Below are 24,926 nucleotides of genomic sequence, written 5' to 3' on the forward strand. Positions count from 1 at the left end.
CATTATTTCCATGATCATTACCCATACCTTACCATGCTTTTATATAAATATTAACTATTCAATCTAGTCTGAAAAGGTTAAGTCATGACCTACCTCAAAGCAATAAAATCTAGTTTGAAACCCTTCAACTTGGAGCCTTCCCATCTCGAACAGCCTTACAATCAACTAAAACATACAAATATAGGATTTATGCGTTAAAATAAATCCAAAGATACCCATATTGCCTATTTTTGAGTTGGGGTCAAAACGGATACCAAAATGTGATTTCGAAAAGAAAGGGTGAAATTGAAATTTCTATTTAGAAAGATCTTACTCATGATTGATGTAACCCATAGGAGAAAACCTAGTTAAAATGAGATTTAGATTGAAGAATAAGATTTTTGAAAAGAGATGATTTTCACAAAATTGATCATGAGAGCTAATTTCATAATTTTTCAAATCAAGGGTAAAAATAAGACCTGAAAGCCATAAAATCACACCAACCATGCTACCAACCCAAAATCGACATTTTGGATCTGCAACGTTGTCCGTTTTGCCATCCAACATACAAAATAGTAAATATTGACCGAAGTCAACTATACGGCCTTTAACCCTTAAAAACTACAACTCGCAACAAATTATTTTGGATCTCATCAAAAAATATTCCAATCATCGCCATACCCCAAAAACATCACGTAACAAACACTGGGAGAGGTAAAATAGTCAAAAAACACAAAAAAGAAAGTTCACAGAATCAGATCCTTAGAGTATCATACTTAATTTTAATCCACTAATTTTGATTACTAAGATCAATTAGGGTTCTTAGCACTTAATCACGATATCGAGGGTTTTCTTCTTAAATTTTGCCTATCTTTAATTTCTCATCTTTAGTCGTAATATTTTTACTTTCTCCTTATTTTCGTATTTATTCAAGTAACTCAATTCTTATCAAGTGGTATCAGAATAATTCTGTCAAGGCTTTGTTCTTGATAATTTTGGGAGTTTAAAATGAAAAAATCAAAAAGTAGTTTTTTTCAATTGTAGTAATTTAAAAGGTAAGCTATATAGCAAAATAAAAAGCAAAAAAAGAAAATGAAAATAAAAAAAGGTGGGGTGGGGGGATTTAATTGCTTGAGAATTAAGGTATTTTCAAGAAATTCTGATTTTGTTTTGATTCTTGCTTTCCTAAGTCATTGAGGAAAATCAAGATGAGGGGAAATTTGGAAGTTTTTCTTATTACACAAATTGGTCCTTTTTTGTCTCGTCAATCCTAATTTGTCTGAGTTTGGATAAATTTTTTATTTTCTACATCTTACTTCAAAAAACTTGTTACTAGTAGGCATTTTTTAGTAATTTCATACTCAATTCAGTGCATATGTGTTAAAGTGTTTTTGAGCTACATAAATTAGACTACTAAGGAAATGAATTAAGGCTTAACTCAATCCCAAAATTAGCTCGTGAGGAGAGGATTGCCTAAGTCCTTATATGGATATCACCTATCCCCTTTTCATCCAAATTAGGACACCCCACCTCGCACCTAGGGTCGGGCATCTGGTGCATGGACAATTAATATGAGGGCCAACATCAGTACAAAATAATTGATTAGGATGGGTCCTACTATAATATCGAAGGGAAACCCAATGCATTAAAGCTCCTGCTATGTGTTTGTTCCTAGTCTGATACCAACAACAACAACATACCCAGTGTATTCACACAAAGCTGCATTTGGGAAGGGTAAAGTGTACGTAATCCATACCACTACCTCAAAGGTAGTAAAGAGGTTGTTTCCCCTATAGACCCCTGATGGTCCTGCTCTGATACCATGTTTAAAAAAAATAAATCTTGGGCCTTACTCAACCTGAAAAGATAGCTCATGATTCCATTCAATGTGGGACTTGATGTCGCCCAAAAACTAACCTCCAAAGAAGTATGTTGTGGTCGATGTCAAATATAGTAACTCAAACTAGTAGGGGATGAACCCACAGGAAATATGGGGAATTATATCTCTAACTTAATGAAATCATGGGTAGTACAGAAAAGTAAATGGGGGGATTTGTAAGTTACAGTAACACATCATGAACTTGAATGCTTTAGGTTGTAGACAAAAGAAAATAAACACTAGGACTATGTTTCCCCTGGCTTCTAACTCCGTGAGTTTCTCATATTTAATTCACCTACCTCGCTACTCTACATGCAAAGTCTGACAAGTTATGTATTATCAACCGTCCTGTAAATGCAGTGATAAATCTCATCCTTCACCTTTTAAGTCTCAGGGAATCACCTTTATATCTCTTGTCCTTGACTCCAGTACAACTATCACCTTTTGGGTCTCAAGTTGATTAGACGAGAGTTGATAGCCTTGAATCACTATGTAATCCTCTTTTCCTAATCTCAAACTCCTTTATGAGGATGATCTCGAATACAGGCAATTCCTAAGCTTCTGCAGTAGCTTAGAAGACAATTAATACGAAAAAGATTATAATACACGCAATCAAAACAATCTAGATGAATCTCCCAATTCTTCTACGTTGTTAATTCGTTAGGGATCCCACAACCCTAGTTAAGGAATTTAACCGCTCATGATTATGCAACAATCCATGAGGAAGACAAAGAATGAATTATACAAAAATGATAAGAATAAAATCCAAAATATTCAATTGATTATGAAACCAAAAATCCAAAAACAAAAATATCAAGTATCATGAAGTCAATGTATGTGACTTCTGTCATAGCTCTTTTGTGTCTTCAGTGGTCATGACTTGTCATATGTCCTTATGAGTCATATGATGCTAGTCATAGTCACTCCATTGAACTTCGTCTTTCAGGGTTATTGAGTTTTTTATCAGTATGGCTCCTCCCTATGAGTTGTAGTCTGACCTTACTACTCGTGGTATTCACTCGTTACCATTAGAGAATTATTTGTCAATCCTTAGGACTTTTATCTACTATTCTCATTACGCCTTCTCACCACGACTTGTAGTTACTCCTTACAAGTTATGGTCACTCATTGTTTTACTCCTGAAACTTAGCTTTGTCTACTCTTTTCATTACGGTTGTACAGCATGAATCATAGTTACTCCTTACGAGTCATGGTCAGTCTGTACTTATCTCCTTCAGTTCTGCTTAGTTTTTGCTACTGTTATCCTCACGAGTCTGGATACGAGTCATAAGGTGACTTAACAACTCGTAGCCTGATCAGTACTTCAATTTTTTAGGGCTTGTTCTCCTTTTTTCAGTCAAACACCACTTGTGACCTAATTTACCTGCAATACATACAAAACACACGTTATATTCGACAAAACAATCTAAGTCAATGCATAGTTTCAGCGTTTTAAGCATCCGATGTGCCATGAAACCACGACATATCAACCCTTCAGCTTAGAAGGTTTGCATATCCTTAAGCAAATTGACAAAACAAAAACACAAATAATGCTTAATCGAGAAGATTCTAAGATCCCTTTGGCAGTCGACTTATCAATCCTTGCTTAAAATATGTTACCTTCTGCCTATTTTTAACTTTTTAAAAATCAAATATGTATTGATTAGGCACTGCAATGTGACACACAGGAATCAAGAGATGGCATTATATTAGCAATAAACAACCATCCATACATACAAGTCATACTACCCAAGCAGATAAGTAATCTAACATCACGACCTATGTAGCTTCACACTCAAAGAAGTCGCATTCGCTCAGTTAGATCAAACATAATAATGCAAGGATGGGCGAAAGACGCTCCCACTCACAAAAAAGTTTCACAGTGTGCACAGAACGCCATAAGCTTGTCCTTATTTTCTTTGCCATAGGTTTTGGACAGTCAGGTTAGGATCACTATAGGGCTTTATTTGGCTTGTAACGTAGGCTTGGGGCTGGTATGATATATTTGGAATTTTTTAGTGACTAATTCTCCTTGGCACTACAAGTACTTTGGGGTCCACTTATTTTCCAACTTTTCTTTCAACCCGCCCTTATGTCTCTCCTTTTAGTTTTTTCTACTCATTTAGGCTGGGTGGGGGTTTTTATTCTTTTCTCATTTTTCACGATTTTCTTTTTATTTTTACTTTTTTCTACCTCACCCAACCCTACTTTATTTTCTATTTACACCCTTTTTTCACACCCATATTCTTTGTGTACTCCTGTAATAGCCACCCTCAACTTAGACAATTTTCCTGAGCTGAGGTACACAATGTCCAAGGAGGACCAGGGCTAAAACAGGTTCATTGCAATTAAAATAGGAAGGTGAATTAGTGTAAACAAAAAATATTAGGTATGTTAAAGCTCTAAAATTGGGATAAAGGGATTCTCATTCGCATTTGATTAGTTTATTTAGGTTAAAGCGGACTGCTTCAAAAAATGACCTATGATCCTTTCCTAACCACTACCCTATGACTAGGCAAGACCAACCGGGCAAGTTTTGGATTCCATTCCCACAGGGAACTAGGTAACACCTCACACACATTATACAGGGTCACATTACTAGTTATTTGCCATCCTGTTCATACAATTGGTCTCCCCAGTTATTACGCCCCTAATTCTAATGCCATTACCAAATTTACAGTGGTCACACGCATATACATATCACACAGTTATACTCAAATTTTTAGGAGGGGTACCATTTTCTCAAACAATTTCTGCACAATTACACAAAACACGTCAACTGCCTTAGGTACAAATTTCTTCCTAATTAAACATCACACAAAACATCACAAAACACGAATATAAATCAAAACACACATTTAAACTAGACATGTTGGTTTCGTATTTAATCATAGATGATGGGAAAAGAAACATGGCAACAACAACCCCCGGAGGCTAAGTAGTACACCCCCATCCCCAACTGAAAGCATTTTCACTATCCCCAATTTATATATAAACTAAAACCAAGGGGTGAAGACATACCTATAACACTAGGCATTGACTCATGCAGTGTCATTATAAGGGGCCTCGGGATGGGCCCCACCCTCAGCATCAGTGGCCTCGTATTAGCCGAGACACTCCTAGCAATAGTGGCATCGACTGTGGTTGGTGCACTAAATGGTGGCTCTAGTGGCAGAGTGGTACTACCACTTAGATCTATAGTATAAACAACTCGGGAGCTATTGGCTCGCATCGCCATCTTTTGGACCCTAATCTGACAATCCTGCTCATCTAGTCTGTTAGCTGCCTTTGCAGCCTCAATCTTCCTAGTCTAAATTTCCTTAATCTTCTCAATCTAAATTCTCTTTCTCTTCCTACCTCTTTCACTTTCGTCAACATTAACCATGGTGTCTGGTACAACCCAAATATTCGATATCTCCTCCTTTATCGGGATCTCATCTATAATGGGTATATATGCGAATAGTTTATCATGCAGCTCCTCAATTGCCTTCCTGAGCTCGACCAACTTAGCCTATACACATGTTAAATTTGGGGATTAGATACCCTCAAGATTCCACCTGATACGCTGCTCAAACTCATTAAACCGGGTCTATATATTCAACATCTCATCTCAAATTCATATGTCCACCTATAGCTTAAATCCTTTATCTATCAACTTTACTTTTACCTCTACAGTAGTGTAAGTCTAGGGAGGTGTCACAGAAGGATAGAGTTGTGGTGAAGCTGGACTGGCAGGTCAATCAGAAGAGGGAGAGTTTCAAGTATTTGAGGTCTATGATTTAGGATAATGGCGAGATTGACGAGGATGTCACGGATCGTATTGGGATAGGGTGGTTAAAATATTGGCTCGCTATGAGCGTATTATGTGATAAGAAGGTGTCCCCAAAGATTAAATGTAAGTTCTACGGCTATGTTCTATAGAGCAAAATGTTGGCCAGTTAAGAACTTTCACATCCAAAAGTTGAAGCTGGCAGAAATGTGAATGTTGTAAGACATACCAGGAAATATAGGGTTAGGAATTAGATTATTCGAGAGAAGGTGGGAGTTTCTTTGGTGGATAAGATACGAGAAGTAAGGTTATGTTGGTTCAAACACGTGATGAGGAGGGGTTTGAATGCTCCAGTGCAGAGGAATGAGACACTAGGTATAAATGGTTTTAGGTGGGGTATAGGTAGACCAAATAAATATTGGAAGAAGGTGATTAGGTATGATATAGAGCAGTTATAACTTACAGAGGACATGAACCTTGATAGGAAGGTGTGGAGGATGTATATTAGGGTAGAGGGTAGTGCATCGGTAATAATAAGGAAGTGTTCTTTTGTGTCTGTACTTTTTATATGTGGTGCAGTGTGATGTCTATGATTTCAATTAGATAGTACTTATTTTTATCTTGTGGTTGTAGTATTATCTTGTTGCTAGCGGTGTGAGTTTATTTTGCACTTATCTTTTGTGTTTGTTATACTATTATCGGCTCTAAGCTGGGGGTCTATTAGAAATAGCCTATCTACTTCTCCTGAGGTAGTGGTATGGTCTGCGTACTCTCTACCCTCCCCAAACCCCACTATATGGGAATACACTTGGTATGTTGTTATTGGTCTTCTAATTGAAAAAGCATAAGTAATATGTGAACCTCCTAGGTTTAAAGGAGATTTTAATGTTCGTAGAGGAATTGAAGCAATGGAGGAGTTATCTATGTTTCAGAAAAATAAAATGGATAAATTCAAATTCAAGATGCAAACGAAGTAGGAAGACATGCCAAAAGGATTTAATAGTCAAGGGTTGCATTCAAGACAAAGAAGCTCTAACATTCACTCTCTAGCATTCACACTGTGACCTAACGTTCACTACGTCTGAACCGTACAGCTCGCATTGACTGGTCGGCCATCTTTGATACCAGTGCTGGCGTAGACGCGCCGAGAACATGTGGGTACTTTTTCTCCTTATTCTCTCTCTCTCCTAATCTTTCTCAACCCCTTCTTTCTCTCTTCCATCCCTTGTTACACTCTCCCTACTGTTATCACCGATGGGATTAGGGGTTTCCACTGGCTCGACTCCGGTAATATTATAAGGGAAAGCACTGGTCATAATAGGTTAAGACAACAACATATAGCAGGCCAGCATATTCCAGACTTACGGTAATAGCCAAAAAAGATCAGGCAAACTCCGACAACGCACTGGCAACTGTTTGCCGGTGACTCTATTCTGGCAACTAGATTCGACTCTAAAATTGCCTGAACCAGCAGCACACAGGAGTACCCCGGTGATATCTAAACTTTGATATTTAGTTATTTCTTACCGTTTAGATTCTTTGTATTACCCTGTTGCTTGTGATTTAAGTTTTGATGAGCTGTTTTTGTGTAATGGTGCATAGTGTTGTATTTTTCTAGATATTAGTCCGGATAGAATATTATATATGTGCCTTTTATTTTCTTACTATTTTCCTATTTTTCCTTATTTTCCTACGGTTGCTTTATTTATTTGTCGGCTTGGGGGTTTTCATTTTTTGAGTGGTGGTTATGAGGATTGATGGTGGAATAGGGTCATATCTGAGAGAGCTGGGGTTGAGGGTTATTTTGGGTGGGGTAAAGACGAAAGGGCAGGGGGGATGTACAATCCAGGTCAGATGGTAGGGCTAGTGCGACAAGGGGTGGTAAAGTTATGTGGGTGGCGAGAGAAGATAGGTTAAGGGTAGGGTCTTGGAATATAGAGACCTTTTAGGGTAAGTTCATAGATTTGGTGAAGATTCTTAAGAAGAGAAGGATTAACATTGCCTGTGTTTAGGACACTAAGTGGGTAGGGTCTAAGGCTAGGAAGGTGGATGGGTACAAGTTGTGGTACTCAGGGAGTGAGAGGCATCGAAATAGAGCAGGAATTTTAGTAGATGAAGAGCTTAGAGAGTAGGTGGTGGAGGTTAAGAGAATCAGTGATAGGCTGATGATGATTAAGTTGGTCATTGAGGGGTTTTCACTACATGTGTAAAGTGTTTAGGCGCCGCAAGTGGGTTTGGAAGAGGAGGTGAAAGAAAGATTCTGGGAGGCGTTGGATGGGGTGGTAAGAAGCATTCCTAGCTCGGAGAAGATTGTCATTGTAGGAGAATTTAATGGGCACATTGGGGATCTTCTGGGAGGTTATGATGATGTGTATAGAGGTTTTAGTTTTGGTGATAAAAATGGCAAGGGAGCTGCTCAGATTGACTTTATGTTGCTTAGGAAGGGGGATAGGGTTTTATGTGAGGACTGTAAAGTTATTTTGAGTGAGCATCTTTCGACCCAGCATAGGCTTCTGGTGATGGACTTGATTATTAAGAAGATAAAAAAGGGAAGGGTCGGGGAGGATCGACCTAAAATTAAGTGGGATTGCTTGATGCCAGTTACCATACTAGAGAGAAGAGAGAAGGTGGTAAGGCTAGGGGTGTTAGAGTATAAGGGGGACATGGATATTAGATAGGATAAGGCTGCCAGCTGCATCACAGAGACTGCTAGAGAAGTGTTGGGTGTTTCGAGGGGGCGGGCAAGAAGGTATAAGGGAGACTGGTGGAGGAATAAAGAAGTTAAGAAGAAACTAAAGATAAAGAAGGGGGCGTATGTTAAGTTGATTGAGAGTAAAGATGAAGAGGGGAAGCGGGTAAATAGGGAGGTTTACAAAGTGGCAAAGAAGGAGGCTAAGTTAGCAGTTATGGCTGCTAAAACAATAGCTTTTGAGAGCTTATATGTGGAGTTAGAGGAGAAAGGCAGGGAAAAGAAGTTGTATAGGCTTGCTAAGGCTAGGGAGCGGAAGGGTCATGACCTTGACCAAGTGAAGTGAATTAAGAGGGAGGATGGTAGAGTTTTGGTGGAGGATGTTCATATTAAGAAGAGATAACATGAGTATTTTTATAGACTTTTAAATGAGGAAGGGGATAGAGGCATTAAGTTAGGGGAGATGGAGTATTTGGAGTAGAGCCATGATTTCAATTACTGTAGACATTTCAAGGTGGAGGAGGTCAGGGAGGCTATTCATAGGATGGAGAAGGGTAGGGCGACGGGGCCCGACGAGATTCCAGTGGATTTTTGGAAGTTTATGGGTGGCGCAGGCTTAAGATGGTTGATTGAATTGTTAAATGATATTTTTAATACTGCAAGAATACCCGAGGCCTAGAGATAGAGTATGATGATTCTGTTATATAAATATAAGGGGAACATTTAGAGTTGAAACAACAATAGGGGTATTAAGTTGTTGAGTCATACTATGAAGATTTAGGAGAAGGTGGTCGAGCGGAGATTGAGAAGGATCGTGCCTATTTTGGAGAAATAGTTTGGTTTTATGTATGGTCACTCAACGACAGAGGCAATCCACTTGGTGAGGAGATTAATGGAGCTGTATAGGGGAAGAAACAGGGATTTGCACATGGTGTTCATCGATCTGGAGAAGGCTTATGACAAAGTCCCTAGGGAGGTTCTTTGGAGATACTTGGAGGTGAAAAGGGTTCCGAAGGCGTACACCAGAGCTATTAAAGACATGTACGCTGGAGAAAAGACTTGTGTGCGAATGGCGGGAGAAGACTCAGCACACTTTTCGATCGAGCCAAGGTTTCATCAAGGTTTGACACTTAGTCCATTCGTATTTGTGCTGGTGATGGACGTGTTGACGCAGAGTATTCAAGGTGAAGTGCCTTGGAGTAAGTTATTTGTAGATGATGTAGTGCTAATTGATGAGACGCGGTGGGGTGTGAATGAAAAATTAGAGGTATGGAAAAAAACCCTAGAATCTAAGGGGTTCAGGTTGAGTAGGTCCAAGACAGAGTATTTGGAGTGCAAGTTTAGCAACTTAAGGCAGGAAGATGAAGTGGTGGTGAGGTTGGATTCCCAAGTTGTATGTAAGAAGGAAAGTTTTAAGTATCTTGGGTCTATGATTTAAGGGAATAGTGAGATTGACGAGGATGTCTTTAATCGTATAGGATTTGGTTGTATGAAGTGGAGGATCTCCTCTAGAGTGTTGTGTGATAGGAAGGTTCCCCTTAGACTTAAAGGCAAATTCTATAGAGTGGCAGTCCATCCAGTCATGTTGTATAGAGCGGAGTGTTGGCCTGTCAAGAAATCCCATAATTAGAAATTGAAGGTGGCAGAATAATAATATTGCACTGGATGTGTGGGCTTACAAGACGGGATAGAGTTAGGAATGAGATTGTTCGGGAGAAGGTAGGAGTGGCTTAGGTGGAGGACAAGATGCGGGAAGGAAAGCTGAGATAGTTTGGGTATGTAATGAGAAGGGGCTCGGATGCCCCAGTTCGCAGGTGTGAGAGGCTAGCCTTGGATGGAATTGGGAGGAGTAGAGGGAGGCCGAAGAAATATTAGAGGGGAGTGATTAGACATGACATGGAGGAGCTTCATCTTATCGAGGACATGACCCTAGTGAAAATAGCCTCTCTACTTCTTTGGGGGTAGCGGTATGGACTATGTACATTTTACCCTCCCAAGACCCCATTGTGTGGGAATACACTGGGCTTGTTGTTGTTGTTGTTGTTGGATGCATTCAAGACAAGAAGTGAGTTTAGTTCACTACAAGCCAAAAGATGAATCTGTAGATTTATTCACAAGGTCACTTTCGATTATCAAGTGCGGAGATCCCAAGACAGAATACAAAATTTTGCAGTTCTTAAAGCAAGGAGAAGTATTAAAAGTTGCATTAAGGAAGAATGCACGTGATTGATTTTTTATTTTTCTCCAACTTTTTTACATACAACTTCTAGTCAAATTAGGATTTTTATATTTCGTAGGAAACTGATTAGTTATTATTTTTGGTAGCAAAGAGGTTTTCTTTTATGGTAAGTTTAATATATTTTTGGTTGTAATAACTCTATTTAAGTAGGAGTTGATGATCAATAATATGTAGCTTTTACCAGAAAAGAAAAATAAACTTCTCTACGTCTCTCTTCTTCTAGCTCATCTCAATTTTCAGTTTTTAATTGTATTAAAACCAACAAATACATATATAGTTACTGTTTGTCTGTTACAGTGACAGTGTAACACTGTATTACTTTTACAGAGGAAAAAAATAGAAGAAGAAGAGAAAAAAAGGAAGAAAAGAAATTGGTATGCCAATTGAGTAGATGGAGTCGATGGATTTAGAAGAAGAAGAAAAAATAATAGAAATTGATACTTTCGGAGTAGCTGGAGTCGTCGGAGTAGTTACCATCGGTTTTCGAAGTCGAGGTCAGACTTGTTAGATGGTAGATGGTAGCATTCACAGTCGCCAATCGAGTAAGTTGGTAGAGACAAAATGGGAAAATGAGCCCTAAAATTAGCTTTTAATCCTAAAACCCTAATTTTCTTAAATAAATTGAAAAGGGGACGCGGTATCTCACTGACTCGCCTCGCCATGTCGCCTTTCTTAAAAAGGCATTACCTTTTGGATTTTGCAACGCCACGACAATAAGAGGCGACTATGCCTTGCCTCACCTCGTCATTTGCCATTGGCGATATGACGAGCGCCTTTTACAATACTGCTTCACCCTTTGTGCATTCACCTTGAATGGGGCTTTACTATCACGTTTCAGCTCTATAGCACCATATGGGAACATCCTCACCACGGTGAATGGTCCATACCACCTAGCCTTCAACTTTATTGGAAACAAGTAATGTTTTGAATTATACAATAGACCAGATCACTGGGCTAAAACACTCTTTTCTCAATTTTTTGATCATGATATATCTTCATCTTCTCCTTATACAGAGCAGAACTCTCATAAACACGAAGTTGGAACTTATCCAACTCATTGACATTGCTCATCCTCAACTTAGCTGCATCATGCCACTCAAAGTTCAGCTTCTTCAGCGCCCATAATGCCTTGTGCTCAAGTTCAACAGAAAAGTGGCATGCCATGCCATACATACACAAGATGATATAGAGAGGCATCTATGGGTGTCTTGTAAGTTGTTCGATACCAATTAATTCTATTGGCATTCACAATCTTCGCCAATATGGACTTGGTTTCTCTATTGGAGACCTCAAATTACCCGCTCGTTTGAGGATGGTAAGGTGTTGTAACTTAATGCTTCACACCATATTTTTCAAGTAGGCTCTTGAACTGACAATTATAGAAATGCGACTCGTCATCACTAACAATTTCATATGGATTACCAAATCGAGAAAAGATGTTCTTTTTTAGAAATGCGGTGACACTTCTACCTTCATTGTTGGGTAGAGCTACCGCTTCCACCCATTTAGACATATAGTCAACCGCAATCAGAATGTAATTCATACCATGGGAGCTCACAAACAGACTCATGAAGTCAACTTCCCACACATCGAACAACTCCAACTCAAGAATAGGGGTCATAGGGAGTTCATAGCATCGTGAAATATTGCCTTGACACTGGCATAGGTCACAGACTAGTGCAAAGTCATGAGCATCCTTATGGATTGTAGGCTAGTGATACCCACATTGCAAGATTTTGTGGGTTGTGCGGTTTCCTCTATGGTAACCCCTAACAGGTGAAGCATGACAAGCCTCAAGAATACTCATCATCTCCACCTCCGGGATACATCTACGAATAACTCCAATCAAACAAATCTTGAATAGGTAAGGCCCATTTTAAAAAAACTTCCTTACCTCATGCATAAATCTCTTCTGCTGTTGGAAGGGTAAGTCTTCCGGAACAAAATTACTCCCCTAGTAATTGACGAATTCAGTAAACTAGGGAATTAAGTTTTGCGATGCTGCCAAAATCTGCTCGTCCTGGAAAGTATCATCGATTTCAAGCCCATCCCACACTTCCTGTATTGCTTCTTCTTTAAGTCTAGACAAGTGATCTGCTGCTTGATTTTTCATGCCTGTACCCAATGAATCAATCTTGGTTTTGCATCTTTCTTTGCCATTTTGAATCTCAAAGTTCCATGATCTGTATGGACTATGACCTTAGTCCCAATCAAATAGGACCAAAATTTTTCGAAGGCAAAAACCATTGCAAGCAAATCTTGCTCAGTCACTGTGTAGTTCTTTTGTGTTGGGTTTAATGCCTTGCTGGCATAGTAAATTGGGTGAAGGATTTTTTCTCGCCTTTGGCCTAGGACAGCACCCAAAGCCACACCACTCACATCACACATGATCTCAAATGGCATGGAATAATCAGGGACACAATGATAGGAGCTGACACTAACCGCTCCTTCAGGCACTCAAAAGCCTTTCTACTTGCATCATAAAAAATAAAGTTTACCTCTTTCTCAAGAAGCTTGCATAGAGGTTTTGTGATCCTCGAGAAATCCTTGAAGAAGCACAGCCTGTAAAAGCCAGCATGACCCAAAAAACTTTGAATACCCTTGACTAGTGGTGGCAGCTTCTTAATTACTTTGATTTTTACTTTATCTACCTCGATGCCCCTTTTTGAGATCTTGTACCCTAGAATGATACCTTATTTTTCCATAAAATGTCCTTTCTCCCAATTCAAGACCAAGCTGCATTCCTCACATCTATGGAGAGCATTGGTCAAGTGGACCAAACAGTCAACAAAAGAATCACCAACTACACAAAAATTGTCCATGAAGACCTCAATGGTGTCTTCCACCATGTTAGAGAATATAGACATCATACATCTATGAAATATGGCTGGAGCATGGCACAAACTGAATGACATCCTTTTGAATATAAAAGTATCATAAGGGCTTAAAGTGACATCCACGGACAAAAAGTAGCGATGAAGATCTGGTGAATAATAACGATACCCTTTTTGAACTTGAGAGTAACCAAGAAAGATATACTTGAGAGCACGAGAGGTTAATTTATCCTTTCCAGGGGCTAAGTTATGAACAAAACATGTGCTCCCAAAGACACCGAGAGGGGGATGTGTCTGTGGAAATAATATAGAATGGGGAACCTTATTCTGAATGGAAGATCATGCCATTCGCTTAATTATATAACAAGATGTAAGGACTGAAATACCCTAAAATTAGAGAGAAACATGGGATTCAATGAGAAGAGTGCGAGCAGTCTCAAAAAGATGCTTATTTTTTCTTTCTGCTATACTATTCCTTTGAGGGGTGTACAAATAAGATGTCTGGTGAACAATTCTGTGATGAGTCATAAACTCCTGAAACTGAGAAGATAAGTATTCTAAGGTATTATTACTATGAAAAGTACGAATAGAAACACCAAATTGAGTTTGTACTTCAGCACAAAAACTTTTGAAAATAGAAAATATCTCAGAACGATCTATCATTAACAAAACCCAAGTACATCCTTAAGAATCATCAATAAAACTAACAAAATAATGAAAACCTAAAGGTGAACTGACTCTACTAGGACCCCGAATATCAGAATGTACTAATGAGAAAATAGACTCTGAACGACTCTCAATACTATATAGGAAAGCAGCACGGATGTGTTTCCCAAGTTGACATGACTCACAATCTCATATGGATAAACTAGACAAACTAGGCACCTTCTTTTGTAGTTTGGATAGACTCGGATGACCCAAACATTTGTGAAATAGGTCTGGAGGGCCTGTAACAGAGCATGTTGGGAAGGAATTTGAAGAGGTAAGATGGTAAAGGCCTTGTGATTCATGTCCTGCACCAATCTTTTGCCCCGTATTGCGATCTTGCATTAGAAAAGAGTCATTAAAAAGTTATACCATAATTAAGGGCACGTGTCAAACGACTAACAAATGCAAGATTAAAAGGATAACCAGGGACATAAAGAACAGAGTCTATAGTGATAGAAGATAGGGGTTTGGCTTTTCCAATTCCTTTTGGTTTTGTTCGGATCCTATTAGCTAAAGTAATAGCAGAAAGAGATTATGAATAAATAATATTAGACAAAAGTGTTTTTTACCAAGAATATGATCAAAAGCACCTGAGTCCACAACCCATGATCCAAGAGTAATAGACTGTGAAACACAAGCAAAAGGATTACTATCAACAGAAGCATTAGACGAGGCAAATGAGGCTACTTGTGGAGATATCTGCTTGCCCTGTACTGAAGGAACTCATCATATTCTATTTAGGCAGTATGAGTATTATTGGATGGTCGATTAGGCTATGGAGATATCTGCTTACTTGCTCGATTCCGACGGAACTCATTATATTTCTTTACAACAACAGGATCAAAACTGGGTGGTGGACCATGCAAACTATGACATATATCCTGAGTGTGTCCAATTTTATGACAATAACTACACTTTGATCGAGATTTTCCAAAACGACCTCCTCCTCACCAATTTTTCATAGGCTATGCTTATTTTTTTATGGTTTGACATGCAAGAATAGAAGAGTCAACAATGGGTGATGAAGCTACTTTGTGACTGGGAGGCACGGCAAGACGAAGCAGACGAGAGAATAACTCATTAATTATAGGAACCGCAGGGCTAGCAAAAATTTAATCACATACAACATCATGGTCTGTAGAAAGTTTAGCAAGTGTAAGAACTAAAAATAACATCTGTCTATGCTCTTGTTGTTTTTCTATATCCGCATTGACGGGCATCAATGTATCAAATTCTTCCATGACAGCTTGTACTTGTCCTAAAAAAGTAGACATATAAGATTCCTGTTTCTTTAAGTTAGTCATTCGAGCTATCACATCATAAAAATGAGATATGTTATTAATGTATAAAGCATGAGTCTTTTCCCAAACTAAATAACATGTCTGGAATAAACAAAACAAGGGTATCAACTTGGAATTAATAAATCGCCATAAAAGACTACATAATTGAGCGTCAACATTCTCCTATTGCTCTTTAGCTTTTGCATCTTCCATTCTAGATTTTGCTTTTTCATCTACATCTACCATACTAGCCTTATTCGTTATGTGATCTTGAACACCTTGACCTTTGCACCACAACTCAATTGAGGAAAGCACTAAATAATTTAAAGTTCCCATTAAAGTTTCGGAAGTGATCATAGTACTTGAACTTCAAATTCCTATATTTTCTTAGCAAAAAATATCATGCCCAAAACACATCTTGGTAATTTTTCTTGAAATCCCCAAGAAACAGTTGCTCGAACCAGAAAATAGTTACCAAAAATTATGAAGTCGCTGGAATTTAGGTTTCGATGATTGAAATCTCTAAATACTTGGAGGAATCTGGAAAAGGGTATGTGGCTAGAGTCAGAATAGATCGGCCACCCCACTAGAAAAAAGAAAAAGTCAAAAATTCAACTGGAGATGTGCTCACGCGCCGACGCGTGAAGTAAATCTCACCAAAATTACGGGACTTCGGCCGGCATATGGGGGTATGTGGCTGTTACTTTTCTAGCTATTTGGTAGGCTTTTTGTTGTCTGATTATTTTGATCCTCTTGGTGGTGTTGTATTTTTCACATAACCCACAAAATTAAATATGATGTAAATCAGACACTGAAATTAGCGTGATTGAGGGTTTTTTCTGATGTTTCTCACCAATGCTCTGATACCATGTGAGAATTAATAGAGAAAAATATTATTGAATGGTGTGTTTACATAATTACATCGAGACCCTATTTATAGACACTATAGTACAATCCTTTTCCAAGTAGGATTTTGTATATACTATTCATATTTCTACTCGCATTCTAACAACTATAATGGTGCACATTATCACCGGGCTTAAAACTCACCGTCCTCTTCCTAGTGACCAAATCGTTCACGAACTTCGTGTATCCAAGCATTTGCTCCAATTCCTCAAAAAGGGGAACATTGACAAATGGTTCCTTCAATATTGATAGATACTTTTGATATTTACCTTCTTTTTATTTCTTTTTCAGCCTTTGAGGAAAATATGGGGGAGGCCTCGGAATTGTCCTTAATACCGTCTCTTCAACCTTCTCCTTCCTTTTATTCTTATCATTAATATGTTTAATATATTTTGATGTTTCAGATTCTGTTATAGGTGTCTCATCAACATAAATCTCATCATCATCATTCCTTGGTGCTTCTGCAGCAGGCATGGGGAGATATATGATGGTTTTACCACTTTGAGTGGTAATGGCATAACAATGACTATTATTTTTTAAATTTTGCATTATATTTCTGGGAGAGTGACTGGCTGCCTATGATTCAGTGTGGCCGACATTTGGCCAAACTGCTGCTCCAGTTGTTTTATCGCAGTGGCATGCGACTCAACTTTCTGGTTTAACCCTGATATATCCATTTTAAACTTCTTAAGATAGCTCGCCTGACTCTCTTGTCCTTTCAACAGTTTGGGCAACATTGATTCTATTCTAAACAAGGTATCACGACCACTAGGTGGAATATATCTGTCACTCTTCTCTTTAAAGTCATCTTCACAGTTTCAATCACCATTGTGCTTTCTGCTTTTGTGTTGGTTTCTATCACCATAATAGTTCTGACCTTGGTTCCCTTGCCCTTCAGAAAACTGCCAATTCTAGATCCAAATACTTAGCTTCCTCATCCACATCAGACCCATAAGCTCTGGAAGAAGACCTTTGTGCCTTACTACATTCATTTTTCGGAATTCATTATTGCAAATTGTTTTGTGAACAACCAAATCTCCATTCTAAGCTGTGCAACTTCTTCTGCTACCAAATCATACCAACTTTTTAGTCACTAGCAGCTCTAATGACATACGTACCAGCACCTTTATCAGCCTCCCTAGTGTGCCATTCTCGGTTAGTGGCCAAGTTCTCATCTAGCATTTCCTGTGCCATCTCCTAGCGCAGACACATAAATGCTCCTCCAAATGTTCTGTTTGCCATCACACTAGAGCTAATAGTCAGGGTTCTGTAGAATATCTCCAGCAAATTAGACCCTGGAATGCAGTGATTAGGTACCATGCTTAACTTCTTTTTGAACTGAAACCACGCTTCATACATGGACTCGTCGGTCAACTACCTAAAGTTGTAAATTTTATTTTTAGCTTAGCATCCTGGTATTGGGAAGGAAATGGTTCAAAAATTATTTATACAACTTGTTCCAAGTCATGATTGAGCCTCTAGGAAGTTTCCCCAACCACAATAATGCTTCTCCAGCCAACGACAATGGGAACAACTTCAGTCTCAATGTTTTCTAATCCCCCCTAGAATGGTACACAAAGTGCAAATCCCAGTAAAATTGGCAAGATCCATATTCGCATCATCCATCGATTACCCCAAAAATACACCCTTTAAATTCAGCAGCTGAATCATTACACTGGTAATATCGAACTTAACATTTGGTAATAAAGCAAGAGGAATGATTTCTCCCATCTCAGGAGACTCAACATATCCCATATCCTCATCTTCATATACGACTGTAAATACTAATATGTCGGTATTACTTGAGCTCTGCCACCTCATGCTTTATCTCAATTAGCGTCGAGTCCTACTCGACGATCAACTATCGATCTTGGTCAGTCTAGCTCTGCCTACTTAGCTAAATGGGCTTCCTCAACCTCCCTTCTCTGGTTAGCCACTTCTGCTAACATCTGCTCCATCTTATCTATTAGCAACATTCTGTGGATCACTTGAAGCAAAGGGAGGTAATGCATATGGGTCATCCCAAACCCCTTTTAAATAACATGCACATATTGGTTTTGTCATCGTACGATTCAGCTGTAGCAATCTCACTCGGTTTAGGATTCAATGGGAGCAAGGGATGGCCTTGACTCCTAGTGTTAGGCAAACATCTGTGTATACCCAACTAAAAATAGAAAATAAAAATTTGAAACTTCAGCTAATCCAATCAATAACTCAACACCTTATTTCCCGACAATGGCGCAAAATTTGATGTCGCCTAAAAACTGATACGAGATGTAAAACACAAAATTAGAAACAACTCAAAAATATGGATAATAAAGGAAAATGAAGCAATAACGTAAAGGATAGATAGAATGACACAAAAGAAAAAACACAAGCAAACCACAATATACTAAATTGAGGCCCTCTAATGTAATCTGACTACAAGCACCAATTCTCCTACGAAGACCGAGAGGGACGTTGAACCCTCACAACCCACATTTTTAAACAATCTGTAAGCTCCCAACAAGCTCAACATAAACACTCACAAGTGTATTTCAAAACATATCCAAAACATCTGCCTAAAAATGAAAGAAAACTAGCTATTTATAGCCATGGGCTATTTATTACACAATGGCCCCAAAAGTGACCCTGAAAGCTATTGGGCCCAAAACTGACTCAAAGCCTAAAACATAACAAAGTAGTCTTCATTATTCTTATCTCCTCATGAGGGATCTTGATATTCCTCTTTGTCCCTAAACCGTGGCCTTGATGCACTTTTACTTGTATCATCCTCTCCTTCTTGAAGAGAATTTATCCTCAAATTCAAAAGTTCATCATGTTCAAGATCAAGGAATTCCGTGGAGTTCATAGAAGTGGTAGGGACCATAACATGTGTAGCCAAGTAAGGTGGACGCTAAGCTCACTTTTTTTAGGCCAAACTTCCGCCATCGGCACTTTGTTGGCTAGCAAATTTGGAATGGTAAGATCCCCATCACGTGGATTCACATCAATCTCCACATTTTCATTAAGATCACCAACTCCTTCCTCATGCTATACTCTATCTTCTCAGTATGGATTACCTTCTCGAAGTATGTTGGCTCTTCTTGTTGGACACTCACTTATTTGGTGATCCCATCCTTGACATTTAAATTATTGAGTACTCTAAAGATTAGGATTACCTCCTTCTCTAGGTGGATACTTTGGAGCACTCTTCTCAATGGTCTTTTTCTCAAAAGTCTTCTTAAAGTCGGAGCCTTGACTCCAGTTGGAGGACAATTGATTCCCCACCTTAGGCTTAGTTGCCTCCTTCTCCAACTTGATATCTCTCTTAAAATCAATAGCCGCTTCTAAAAGATCATCCATCCGGGCAAATTTATGTATTGTTATTCGAGAGGCAATATCTTGATTCATCTTACATTAAATAGGATCTTGGTGTGCTCTTCATCTTCGTTGTAATCAATCTTCAAGAGTAGATTTTGAAATTCATCATAGTATGCTTCAACACTCTTGTCTTCTTGTCTCAAATTGTATAAGTTGGCAAGTAACCCTTGTCTATATCTCTTCGGTACATACTTAGCTCTCATAAGGACCTTCATAATATCCCATGGTGGATATTGACCTTCATGAACGATCCCTTTTATTCTCTTAGCCGATTCCCACCAAGTCAAAGCATATCCTTCAAATTTTCTTAACATCGGGAAAATTATTAGCTTGGAAGATCCTATCAAATTTCAACTCCTATTTAAGGTACCCTTCGAGATCTCTACCTTTATGAAAGCTAGAAACAGTGATATTGATAGAATTGAGACCTATATCACAACCTCCATAGCCACCTTGGTCTCTTGGTACATGCCCTTGGGCACCATATGTACCACCTCCTTCAACATGTCCTACAAATTCCTCTTAAACTCCAACGGCTTGGTTTGGTGGCATTTGGTTAAGTGGAGCTTGGTAGGATGGATTCGGATTTAGTCTCCTTTGGTAGTGTGGTATTTGGATTTGAGGTACTTGATAGGGTGGGTAGTAAAGTGGATTGAAGCTTTATAGGTTCAATCCTTGGGGAATTTGGTAGTTTGGAACTTGAATTGGGGGTGTTTGATAGGATGGAGTAAGGATTTAGGGAGCTTGGGTGGTGTTTTGGAGGGTTTGTTGGTTGAATTGTAGTGGTAGGGCTACATGTCGTGGAGTTTGCTCGGTAGTAGTAGTGATAGGAAAGGGAGCACTTACTTGTGGGGAGGGTAGAATATATGGCGGAGAGTTCTAGGAGAGATGGTAGCCGAATTCTATTGAACTTGCATACTTGAGTATGCTCAGAGGTGGAGTTGAGGAGTAGCATTGGAAGAATTATGGTTTCCTTCCACACTCACCATCCTTCCATTAAAATTCGTCACTCTCCTCCAAAGTGGACAACTTCTCATCACATCTTGCCGCATTCCCATTATTGCCTCGACCAAGGTGTCAAAGCTTGACCCGCTTGAAGTAGGCTGGATTTCATCATCCATTTCCATAGTGCCTATCAACAAGACACTCAAACACAACTAGCAACAAAGTTAAAGTTAGTGGAATTAACACTCTCAATCCAAGTGTTTGGTTTGGCTCATAATTTAGCTCAACTTGTTGGTCTTGGTTGCTTAACGTATATGACTTCATTAATATGTGAAGGACTTGAAGAACTTGAATTTCAAGTGCTAAACTAAGAAAGCAAAATATAAGAAAAGGAAAATATGCAAGAAACAAAGACACAAAAGAAGAGCAAACAAAAACTAATTGAACAACTAAGAGATTATGGCTTAATTGTTAATTAGTTTCAAGATTCAAAGAAATGAAAGGAGGAATTAAGATATGAAATTGATGTTTTTGAACCTAGTTTAATGGAGTTTTGAAGTGATAATAAGTGATTTAAAAGTTGAATTGATGTTGGAGAAGTGTTGAATTGTGTTGGGATGCGTTGGGGCTGATTTATGCTCAATTTGAGGGGTTCTGTGTTGAGGTGCATTTGGGGGGTTGTTAAAGAAGGTGGGGTGCTTGTCAATCTCACCTTGGATGCAGGAGGACCACCTCCTACTGGTTAGAGATACGTTGGACCTGCTGGAGCAGACCAAGAGCATCTTGGGCACAGATACAAGGCAGGTCACCCGCCCCTCTCTCTTCAAATGGCCCTTTTGCCATCTAAATGGTCCCCTTTTGTACTCTCTTGTGGAATGTTATTAAGGTACTTGTACAAATACTTTTTTAAACCATTTTATTCACTTTTAAGGAATAAACAACCACCTTTTGAAGAAAATTCCCCTTGAAGATTTGAATTTCTCCAAGAACACTCAAGAACACCAACAACTTCAAAATGCTCTAAATCTTTAACCTTTGCTCGAAATATGGTGAAAATTTGAACTTAGGCAGGCTATTTTAAACCTTCTAAAACATTCCAAGCATCAATTTCCTCAGATTCTAAACCAAAAATTTCAAATTTTAACTCCACCTTCAACCTTCAAACTTAAGCTTCTCATTCATTGGTAGACCCTCCGATTCCCCTACAATTAATCTTAAATTCAACGTTTAGACTCTAATGGTGTTAGAGAATAAGAATCTACCACCAAAATACAATAAAAACAATAAAATCAAAGACTCAAAGTTTGACCTAATGGCAAAAATATGAATAGTAAAATTTTTTTTGGATTTTCGATTTTCCAACACAACGAGACCCAAGACTAGAATCGTGGTAACGATTCTAAGGTCGGCTCTGATACCAAATAATATGAGATGTAAAACACGAAATTAGAAACAAAACAAAAAAAAGGACAACAAAATAAAATAAAGCAATAACGTAATGGATAGATGGAATGACATAAGAGAAGGAACAAAAGCAAACCACAACATACTAAATTGAGGCCCTCAAACATAATCCGACTACAAGCACCAATTCTTCTACGAAGACTGAGAGGGAATTTAAACCCTCACAACCCATATTTTTAGATAATTCGTAAGCGCCCAAAAAGCTTAACATAAACACTCGCAAGTGTATTTCAAAACATATCCAAAATAATCTACCTAAAAATGAAAGAAAACTATCTATTTATAGCCATGGGCTATTTATTACACAATGGGCCCAAAAGTGACCCGAAGCCCAAAACATAACAAAGTAGTCTTCATTCTTTCGATATCCTCAAGGGGGATCTGAATATTCCTCCTCATCCCTAAATCGTGGCCATGATACACTTTCACTTGTACAAAAAACAAACCTCTAAAGAAGTATGCCTTGGTCGATGTCAAATATAGTAACCCAAACCTGGTTGGGGTCAAACACAAAGAAATGTGTGGAATTATGTCTCAAACTTGATAAAATCACGGGCAGTGTGGAAAAGTAAATTCTAGAATTTGAAAGTCACAGTAATACGTAACGTAACCGAACTTGAGTGCTTTAGGTTATAGAAAATAGAGCTTGAACACTAGGACTGTGTTCCCCTAGCTTCTAACTCCATAAGTTTCTTGTGTTCAATTCACCTATCCCACTGCTCTGCATACAAAGTCTGACAAGCTATGCATTACCAACAGTCTTGTGAACACATTGATAAATCTCACCCTACACCTTTAAAGTCTCAGGGCATTATATTTCTAAACCTTATCCTTGACCCAGTACAACTATCACCTTTGGGTCTCAAGTAGATTAGACGAGGGTTGATATCCTTGAATCACTATCATAATTCGTTTTTCCAATCTCAAACTCCTTTTTGAGAATGATCTCGAATATAGGCAATTTCCAAGATTCTGCAGTAGCTTAGAAGACAATTAATATAAAGAAGATTACAATATGCGCAATCACAGCAGTTAAGGAATTTATCAAAAGTATGTAAGATAATAAAAGCATAACCCAAGGTAATTTATAGTATCTTAAAATAACAAAGGAAACCTAATTAAAAAAAATAGAAAAACTATATCGGCATTGGTTACACCTTTGGCAATGAGTCGTTAGGACTAGTTACTACTCGTTACCTGTTATCGTAGCTCTTTTGTGTCTTTAGTGGTCACGACTCGTCATGTATCCTTACTAGTAGTATGTTGCTAGTCGTAGTCACTCCAGTGAACTTTTTCTTTCAGCATTGTTGAGTCTTTTATTAGTATGGCTCCTCTCTATGAGCCATACTCTGACCTTACGACTCGTGGTCGTCACTCATTACCATTAGAGCATTATTTGTCAATCCTAAGGACTTTTATCCACAGTTCTCATTATGACTCGTAGTCACTCCTTATGAGTCATGGTCAGCCATTATTTTACTCCTGAAACTCAGTTTTTTCTACTCTTTTCATCAAGGTTGTGCACCACAACTCGTAGTTACTCCTTATGAGTCATGGTCAGTCTTTACTTAGCTCCTTTAGTTCTGCTTAGCTTTTGCTACTGTTATCCTCATGAGTCTGGATACGAGTCGTAAGGTGACTTAATGACTCATAGCTTGATCAGTACTTCAACCTTTCTGAGCTTTTTCTTTTTTTTCCAGTCAAACACCACTTGTGACCTAATTTACCTGCAATACATACAAATCACACATCATATCCGATGAAACAACCTAAGTCAATGCATAATTTCACCCTTTTAAGCATCGAATGTGCCATGAAACCACGACACATCAGGACTCTTCATCAAAGACTTATGATTTACAAAGGATTCTTTCTAAAACCCAAAGGTTACAATTTTATTTATTTTAAGAAGTTATATTTAGGTGGGATCATAAGTTGCACTAAACTTGAACTATTTTCCTGAGTCTACAAATAATGAGGATAATATGCTAATCTGCATATTCGATACGGTTATGATGCTTCCTTATATATTAAAAATAAAAGCAAAGTAATAGAATTTTGATGTTTTCAAAATGAATGGCTAAGTGAAATTTTTAGTGTCAGAAAAAGTTGATACAACGAGACATGTATAAGTCATGCATGCCAACTATTACAAATAATTGAAAATAAGATAAAGATGGATAGAATGCATGTCCTAGGTTACTAGCCACTGACACTATTTTAATGTGCTATAATATGAATACCTTTATGCGTGATGCATAAGGATCATCTTCTTTTATTTTCTCATAATGTAACTTGAAAGTGTGCAACTACTTTTGTCAAAATTGGACAAGCTACTATATACAATTAATGCCCATTTGACTTTTTTATTTTTGTAATGTCTTTTTGGCATATTATCATTATTTTTATTTTTCCCCAGGGTTTCCCATTCTTAGGGTTGAGTGGCAAAAGATGGAAAATCCAGATCTGCATTTATCAATGGGAATGAAACATGATCAGAAAGGTGTCTGTAAAAGAAAAATCGACCCTACGGCTCTCGAGTCTATGATACTGATGCCATCTAATGTAATCCTAAGCTTTGATGGGGTTGATATTGCCAATGATGGAACAGGTTGAAATGCTAACTATGCTTTCTTTCTTTTGCACTTTATATTTAACTTATCTCACCACCCTATCTTTGCAGTAGCTTATGTATTAAGATTTAATATTGAAATGTATAAATATTTTTTATAATATTACCTTATTGACCAAAATGTGATCTGCTTGTAATTTTCCAACCTAATCTATGCAACTAATACAATTTGATTATCGATTGTTAGGTTTACCGTTAATTCACTGGTAATTTTTACCTTTTTATCCTGATATTATTCT

General features: G+C 38.2%; 1 pseudogene; it reads left to right on the forward strand.

Moving 5' to 3' along the window:
• LOC107849148 overlaps positions 1–24,671 on the forward strand; it is a 43,304-nt pseudogene extending 18,633 nt beyond the window's left edge.
• The last annotated feature ends 255 nt before the right edge of the window (positions 24,672–24,926 follow it).

This window comes from Capsicum annuum, chromosome 12, assembly GCF_002878395.1.
Source record: "Capsicum annuum cultivar UCD-10X-F1 chromosome 12, UCD10Xv1.1, whole genome shotgun sequence".
NCBI lineage: Eukaryota > Viridiplantae > Streptophyta > Magnoliopsida > Solanales > Solanaceae > Capsicum > Capsicum annuum.